Raw genomic sequence first — 8,803 nt, forward strand, 5'->3', positions numbered from 1 at the left:
GATGCGTTTTTGTAAGAAAAATATCCATATTCAAAACGTAATAATCACTTGAATCTAGCTTGCGCTCACTGTTGTAAACAGAAGCAGCTCCGGGCTGATGACGTATGAGGTCGGCTTTACGCATGCATCGCTCAGAAGTGACGTACGCGGAAACACAGCGGAGAGATCAAAACAAAACATGGTCACTAATTAGAAGTACAAAACGAGGATTTGTAAAGAAGAATGTTGGAGGATTTCGATATAAGCCAAGAGGAGACTGATTTTCCTTTGCTAAAGTAAGAAAACTTTGCTTTTTTTGATCCTGTTAACAAACGTTGGTTTTCACGACACTCACCGGCGCATGCGCAACACCGCCCTCATACGTCATGCTCCCGGAACTGCTTAGTTTACAACAGTGAGCGCAAGCTAGATTAAAGTGATTATTACGTTTTGAATATGGATATTTTTCTTACAAAAACGCATCGATTCACTACAGGAGGCCTTTGTTCACCCGGAGCCATGCGAGACACTTTTTTTTATGGAAGGTTGCTTTTTATTTCACGTCTTTTGGACTGAAGCACTGCAACACCCGTTGAGTGCCATGAAACAGCTTGAAAAATCAAAGACAATTTTTTAATATAACTCCGACTGGATTCGTCTGAAAGAAGAAAGTCATATACACCTAGGATGCGTCGGGGGTGAGTAAAACGCAGCCTAATTTTCATTTTTGGGTGAACTAACCCTTTAACGAGTGAGTCGATTGAGTCATTCATTGTACCGATCCATTCAAAATGCTGAATCATTCAGTAAAAACACCGCTGAGTTTTGCTTTGATCTTTGTTTGGAACGATTTTCGTTGGTGAAATAGAACAACAGTCAATACTGTGTCTAAAAAGTAAGTAACTTCATGTTAACTAATTGTGTATTGAACTATGTAACATTTGCAATTGTGATAATCAGAAAAACAGCTCGCTTATGCTCCTTAACAATATCATACGTTATAAATAAACTCAACAGTTTGAACATTTACCTCATGTTTCTTGTGAGTTTATGTGTGCCATTAAGGTTATTTGTTTTGATGTTGAATGTAATAAAATCAGAATCAGTCTAGCGTTTCGATGCTTCCCTAGTTTTTTTTTTTTCACCCAAGTTTTAATCAGGCTAACTTCGGTCCAATCGGGCATATAAAGATGTCTTTCACTAAAAAATTGTCCCGGACAAGCTTTAATATCAGTACAACTACAGTGGCAATAGACACACATTTACGTTAGTTTCTAATTATAGTAAGTTGTCACGTCAATATAGGACAGTTGAACACATATGAACAAATGAAATTTCACATATTTTGCTGTTCGTCAGTTATTTGGACAGAAAGTAGTTACTATGATAATCGTTTGCACTGGGCATTACGTTAAAAGTTGGGTATGTGTGCCGTTAAGGTTATTTGTTTTGATGTTGAATGTAATAAATTCAGAATCAGTCTCGCGTTTCGATGCTTCCCTAGTTTTTTTTTTTTTTCACCCAAGTTTTAATCAGGCTAACTTCGGTCCAATCGGGCATATAAAGATGTCTTTCACTAAAAAATTGTCCCGGACAAGCTTTAATATCAGTACAACTACAGTGGCAATAGACACACATTTACGTTAGTTTCTAATTATAGTAAGTTGTCACGTCAATATAGGACAGTTGAACACATATGAACAAATGAAATTTCACACATTTTGCTGTTCGTCAGTTATTTTGACAGATAGTAGTTACTATGACAATCGTTCACACTGGGCATTACGTTAAAAGTTGGGTAAACACTACTTTAAATGCTCTCAATAAGAAAATTAAACTGCCAAAATGAGAAAAATGCAGCATTTAGCCTAACTATGCTATGATAGCAATTTCCAGCTTACTGCACATACCAAGGCCGCATGTCTAAATGTCGTGATAGCAGGCTATTGTAACATGATATCGCTTATACATTAACTTAAATAAATATAAAAGGATATATTTCTTAAGTAAAATTTGAACTTACTAGGAATTATGAATAAAGCCTCTAATCTTCAATCGTTCTCGAGCTGCTCCAGTCGGCTGGATTTCAGATTTGAATGAAGCACCACATCCCATAATGCCACACTACAGTAAGTTAGTGTAAAAACCAGGAGCTACAGTGACAACACCTGCTTCTTGTAAAAGAATTACAGATGACATGGAAATATACTGTTAACAACTGTAAAACCTTATTTGACCCATAATGCACTGCGAATTACAGCTACATCTTGTAAAATGTTTAAACGGTAATATTCTGTAAAATTTTACTGTAGAAACTACAGCAATTTTTTACAGTGTTGTCTTGAAATGCACAGGCTGTTTTTGCTTGTGTGTTTTCTCAACAGGGATGGTTTTAGAGGAGCTTCATCTAAACTTCTCCAAGAGAAATACGGTATGCTTTTATGCATCTGTAGGGCAGCTTATACAACAGTACTGTGAAATGGTAACTGCATATAATACTACACAGTGATGTAAAGCCAAACATATGCAATCAGGTGTACAGCACTGTAAAGAGTGTGACATACATGCGTATTATATTTGTTTTACATTTAATGTCTACTGGTCTAATTTTGGATTTTTTTTTTTAATGCTCACCATGGCTGTCTTTATTTAAAATATTATTTGAAAAATATAGTAAAAATACTTATTAAATTTTTAAGTCACTAAATTATTAATCACTAAATTATGGCAAAGTGGAATTTTCAGTTGAAATTACTCCAGTCTTCAGTGTCACATGATCTTTCAGAAATATGCTGATTTGGTGCTCAATTAGTATTGGTAGTTGGTTATTAATAATGTTTTTATTGCTTTATATTTTTGTGGAATTCCTGATACATTATTTTTGTGGAAATCATGATATATTTACATTATAAAAATATACATATACATTTATATACATACATATTTAATCATTTATATTTTTAATTTAATAATTTATCATGTGTATTACCATGTGAAATTAGGCAAAAACATATTTTAAGGTACAATAGCAGTCATACTACTAAAATATTATCTCAAAAGAAAAAACTAATAATGTCAATACCAATATGGTCACTGATATATTGTACATCTCTAGATGGTGTTTTTCTCCATAAATTAATTTATCACATTTTGACAGCTCCACGACAATATTCAGGCTTATTATCAACATATCTGAAGCCAAAATCTCCTTCATCAGCTAGAGGAACCCACCCAGTGGTGATTTAGATGTTTTGGCATTCTCTGTTCTTTGTTGGCACAATGAAATGCAGATCCCAGTGGATTTGACTGGTAAAGAGGAGAGAATTTCCTGTCTGGATGCTGCTAATCTGTGAAAAGATGACTCTCCATGCAGCACCTGTTCAGGAGATAAATTCCTGTGTCTTATTCTGTTTGTTGACTTCATCAGCTGGAGGCGGCTTTTAGCTTGTTACTTGAGGTTTTATTTCTGTTTTTGTGCACGAGTATTAATGTTTATTTTTTGGCACACAGTGTTGATGGAGAGATATACCGCAGGGTTTGCGAGGGAAATGAACTCACAATGTGTAGCGTTAGGCTTGAGTTCTCTCGGCAGAAGGCAGCGTGGTGTGTGAGTATTTGCAATAAGCATCACTGACCCCTGGTCATTTGAAAGAATTTGCATCCCCTGCTGCCTTATCTTAAGACCCTGTTTGCATATGAGCTGTTTTTATTACATAAAAAAGAGACGGACTAAGACGTAAATCCATAATCTCCCATTTGCATGTGCAACAGGAGACGGTTGAGAATATTGTTGTAAGGGGGGTGGGGAGCTTAATAGTCTGGAAATAGGCACGGCTGCGTCGCAGTTCATAGTGTGCAACATTAGGATTAGTGTGTCTCGAGTGTTATGTTGAAAATAGTGTGTTGATGATGTCTTGATGCTTTGTATATTAAAAGTATGCATGTGTGAATGCTTTGTGCTAATATTAAACACAATGCCTTGCACTGTTCTGTCTGTTGTTCTATCCATCTCTCTAAAGGCTTTAAAAAAGTTTAGAACTTTTAAACAAGGCTTTGTCAAGCCAAGATTTTGTCTTGGCTTTTCTGGCTAGATATTAGGGAAAACACCTGTGAAAATCATTATAGAAAATTCCTTCAAAACAGTACATTGGGGCATATTCTTAGAGAGTTTAGAGGGTTTTTTGGAGTGTAATTTCAAATTAGAATTGAGTCATGTTTGTTGTTTTTCAAATTGAATTCAAATTCAAATCTAAATGATGCCCAGCCCTGCAAGACACACTGTTATGATTTTGTGCCATTACTTTCCCACAATTTCATACCGCCAAAGTATAAACTGTCCCATTACTAGTGAAATATGTACGTACTTAAGATAGTTTGAACAAAATTTCAAAGGAAGTTTTTACTCAATGTGTGTGCCTGTATATTATGTGCTGATGATTTAGTTGTCATTAAATTAATTTCCTTGCTATTAGTTACACAACTGTTGATCATAAGTCGATTAGAAAAGTCACTTGTAATATGAGACACTTTTTCAGAACCCTGGAAAGACTTTTCTCTGGAAGCTACAGCCATCTGTCTACACTTTCTTCATGTCGGTGTGTGTGTGTAATGGCTATAGTACGGCAGCTCTCCAGATGTTCCAAGACGGCTGTCTGAGCCTGAAATGAGGTCCGAGGTCAAGGATATTTTAGTGGGACAGCTGTGGGGCGATGCTGGGGTCACCCTGCCTCTGCTAGAACCATCCGTCATGAGTATGCACACCCCTACCGTCACTGCTAGTGGTTTCTACCACAGTAGGCACGTGTTGAGGCCAGAGTCCCTTGAGAGATTGTACCATGCGAGAAGCAGCAGGGGGAGAGGACAGATCAATAGCCTGCTGAAGTGTCATCTGGTGAACAGGGATGACAACACGTCCCAAAGGAGTGTCACTCCCTCCTCAGAATGCGAGCTTTGACCTCCACAAATCTGTGGGCGCTCTTGTCTGTGTGTCTAATAGTTCTGCTGTGATTTCACTCGATCTTAAGGGTCTCTTTTGTTGCCTGTTCTATGTTACAGATTAAAAATGCTGTTCTGTTCGAAGCTTGAGAGCACTGTAAGGCATACAATGGCATGGCAAGAAGTCCTTGTTAAATTATTGAAATTGTTACCAACTCTACGTATCATTACTATTCTTATTTGAACAAACACCTGATCATATTTCTTCTTCCTCTTTTTCTCTTCCTTCCCTCCTCCTCCTCCTCTCACTTCTTCTTCAAAATAATAATAATAATAGTTATTTTTTATTTATTTTGCTGCACCATTTGTGCTGTTATAGCACACATGCCTTATTTTATTCATAATATTAATATTATTCATATTTATTAAGATGATGATGATTATTATTAGTAGTAGTAGTATTATCTTAATAATAATAATAATAATGATGATAAATCATGTTTATTTATTTTGCTGCACCATTTGTGTTGATATAACACGAACACATGCTTTATTTTAATAATAATAATATATTAATAATAATAATTTGTTTTTGCTTTTTTATTTTGCTGTACCATTTGTGTTAGCAAATATACACTTGCTTTATTTATTTATTTCTGTGCCATTTGTGTTACGGTACATTCACACGGGCTTAATGGAGGGCGTGTCTGAAGCTTGGTGTGGACACGACCGTCAGAGTGACAGCAGCCAATCACATTAGTTTTCTGGTGTTGCATGAACGCGTTTGGCTAGTGTCTGCACCCCAGAGTATTTGCATAAGGCAATCTGTGAATGTACCATTATGGCTATGAAATATTAAATTGTGAAACTTGTTAGAAATAGTTTTGGTTTAACTTTTCGTAATTAAGCAATCAAAATGATGATTTTTGCCTAGTGGACAATAAAGTGGGTGAAAATAGAAGATAGAAAGAGCCATATCTAACAGAATTTTTGGAGTAACCGCCTAGCAGACCCTAGTAATAGCAATACACTAAAACTACTTTGAACGCCTAGCAAGCAGCAATCCAAGACTTTTTGTTTGAATGGGTGAGCATTTACACTGAACTTGGTGTGTTGTGAGGTTTTGTTGTTAGCGGGCGGGCACAGTAAATCTATCACTGACCTTGGTGTTGGATAATGAGGTCTTGTTTGTCTCCGAGAAATATTTCTGCCTTGAGGCCTGTCAGTTGTCAGAAACAAAAGTTAAAGGAGTTACAAGTTTATTTGACACTGTCTTCTCATTAAAAGATTCCTAAGGCAGAATTTCAGGGCCAACAGTCACAATATGGAATGTTTTGAGAAAATTGAAAGCCGTACATCTTTAATGTGGCAACTTGCCCTATCCCTATTCTGATGTGTCTACAGTGAGGCTGACACGTTAACAATTTACCGCAACCAAAAATTGACAAGAATTTCGCAGGTGACAACCTCGCCCGTGCTAAGACAAGCACCGCCACTGGCAGCAGCGTGACATCACACCGGCTGCCCGGCGCTCATTTTGAATGACATTGTGTCACATTTTGTGCGAAATGATTACGGCCACATTCCAGACTGGGAAGAAGTCCCTTCGTTACGTACAGCAGGCATCCAGACGAGCCGAGACATTCACAGGGCACTTTTTTAATGAGAAAGAAGCCAAGCTTGTATGTCTTGTCCTGCCTGCTGGCTGCCATTATGGCCCATTAGAATCATCATTAAGAGAGAGCGCAGGGCCCATTGTGCCTAAAGTGCCACGGACCGCTAGCTGAGGAGCCTGACTACCACTGTCCGCTTTCACCACACAAACGTGCCTCGGAGACCGGTTTCCAAGGCAACATCACTGACGGGCAACGTATTTCTTCTCTGTGCTTTGTATGAAAAGGCAAGCAAGACGGGGTTATCTGTGATCGGGGTAGAAGTTCTCATTTCGCACTAATCTTGTACGAGGCTCTGCCCTACAAATCCTAACCACTGCCGTTCCCGGAAAACCTTCAAAAGCCAACCCAGAGCTGCAAAAGCAGACAAGCTCCACCACCTACGCGCTTAAAAGGACAGTTTTCTTTGTAAGAACATGTTCTGTTTGGGCTCATTTAGGAGGTGCGTCACATTCGGCAGGGGAGAAATATGTCAAGAACTCAAGCTAGCGTTTTTATCCCTCAATTATCGGTGTCCATTAATGATTAAGTGCTATATTAATACAGCGTGGATATTCCATTAGGAGCTCCGGTCTGGGGTTTTAATGGCCTGCAGGCTTTCAAAGTCTTTGAGGTTGCACTAAGCTGTTAGGAATGAGGACTGCATTAAATGTACTAATTAGTGGCCTATGGAAGATATTGTCTTAAATTACTCTCTAGTCTCCATCTTTCCCTTCTGTGCTCTTTTCTAGGACTGTTGGCAATCAAATAGGCATTTATGAAACAGGTGTATGCTAATAGAGTGTTTTTATGCAATAATTGGCTAATATTAAAATGTTATGCTATGATGGATGAGTGAAAAAAATAGTTTTAAATGCTTAAAGTGAATTTAGGTATCACAATATTATATTTCAAAGTATGAACAACACATTTTAATTTTAAGATTTGCTAATGATAATATTTACCAGTGTTAATATCAGTGTTATAGTCTGATTTATTCATTTTATTCCGTAAGTGGTTGATCAGTATGGACTTTTCCTTGATAGATTCTCAATCTTTACGGTCCCTTACGGTTTTTGGTTACATTCAGTGGTCGACTGAAATGGGTTTGTCAATACTGATTCCTAGAGTGCAGATTGACCAACTGGTGATATAAATATAATCATTTTAAGATGTATATGAGTTATTAAATGTACATGTATATACACATTTGTGTGTGTGTGGGCTGCACGATAAATCGCATGCGATCATATATGAACGTGGTTTTGCGCAGCTTTTCAGTGAACAACGGCTCTGTGTAGTAAATGCTGCTCCATGTGAAAGCACGTAGGTGATGGAGATTTACCGCTGATTACAGAACTGGCTTTACTGACAAGATGCGCATTAAATATCGCATGCGATTTATCGTGCAGCCCTAGTGTGTACACTAGCTACTGGATTGAGTCTGGATATGTATAGATGGATTTTATGATGCACCATCCTTTTCTTAACTCTTAATTATTCTACTGTGCATTTACATGTTAAATGACTATAGTCTGTAAAATGCTGAGTCTAAACGCTTTTTTTCTTGCACTGTGCTCCGATTAACTGAGCAAAAACAGAAGTTCCTCTGTACAAAGACTATGGTAGTGTTACCGAAATCCCTGGAAATATCTTGTGAAAAAGAAAGAGCGAGCGAGGGGGGGACTCTGAAAGGTCAGTATAAAGGATGCAGGATCCCTTTTCACAGCACAATTGAAACATAATTATTTCATGGCAGGCTGTGTGCTCTGTAAATCTATGAATGGGAACGGAATTTAACTGTAATTAGCTCTGATTTATTCATTCTGACTGGATTGCTTGCAGAAAATTGGATCATCTGATTATAGTCAAGCATGTAAATGACCTGATTAAACACTTCATAAAACCCATGGAGGGAGAAAGAAATACAGAAAGAAAAGAAACCTGGGATGAAATGATAAAGGGGAGATAAGAAAGATGAGGCACAGAGAGAAAGACAGTCAGACAGATGTGGATGCTTTTGGTGTCTTGGCGTATGCCAGCATTATGCACAGTGGGTGAAGAAGACATCGCAGCTGGTTTCTGTTCACACTGCTGCAACCTAATGGATGGATTGGCAAACCAATCCCACACTATAGCTTACATGTCGACAGCTGCGCCAAACTGCAAGTGCATTTGATTTGAGATGCTCCCATGCACCTGAGCAAAAAAAAAAAAAAAAACCCCATGGCATTTTT

At 37.7% G+C, this 8,803-nt stretch overlaps 1 protein-coding gene across 9 annotated transcripts in view; it reads left to right on the forward strand.

Annotated features, from left to right (window-relative positions):
- The window catches only part of LOC107656817 (autism susceptibility gene 2 protein-like), a 314,131-nt gene that overhangs the window by 286,785 nt on the left and 18,543 nt on the right, over nucleotides 1-8,803 (forward strand). The gene's annotated exons all lie outside the window — the stretch shown is intronic.

Source organism: Sinocyclocheilus anshuiensis, unplaced genomic scaffold (genome assembly GCF_001515605.1).
Source record: "Sinocyclocheilus anshuiensis isolate Anshui unplaced genomic scaffold, SAMN03320099.WGS_v1.1 scaffold1136, whole genome shotgun sequence".
In the NCBI taxonomy this organism is placed as follows: domain Eukaryota; kingdom Metazoa; phylum Chordata; class Actinopteri; order Cypriniformes; family Cyprinidae; genus Sinocyclocheilus; species Sinocyclocheilus anshuiensis.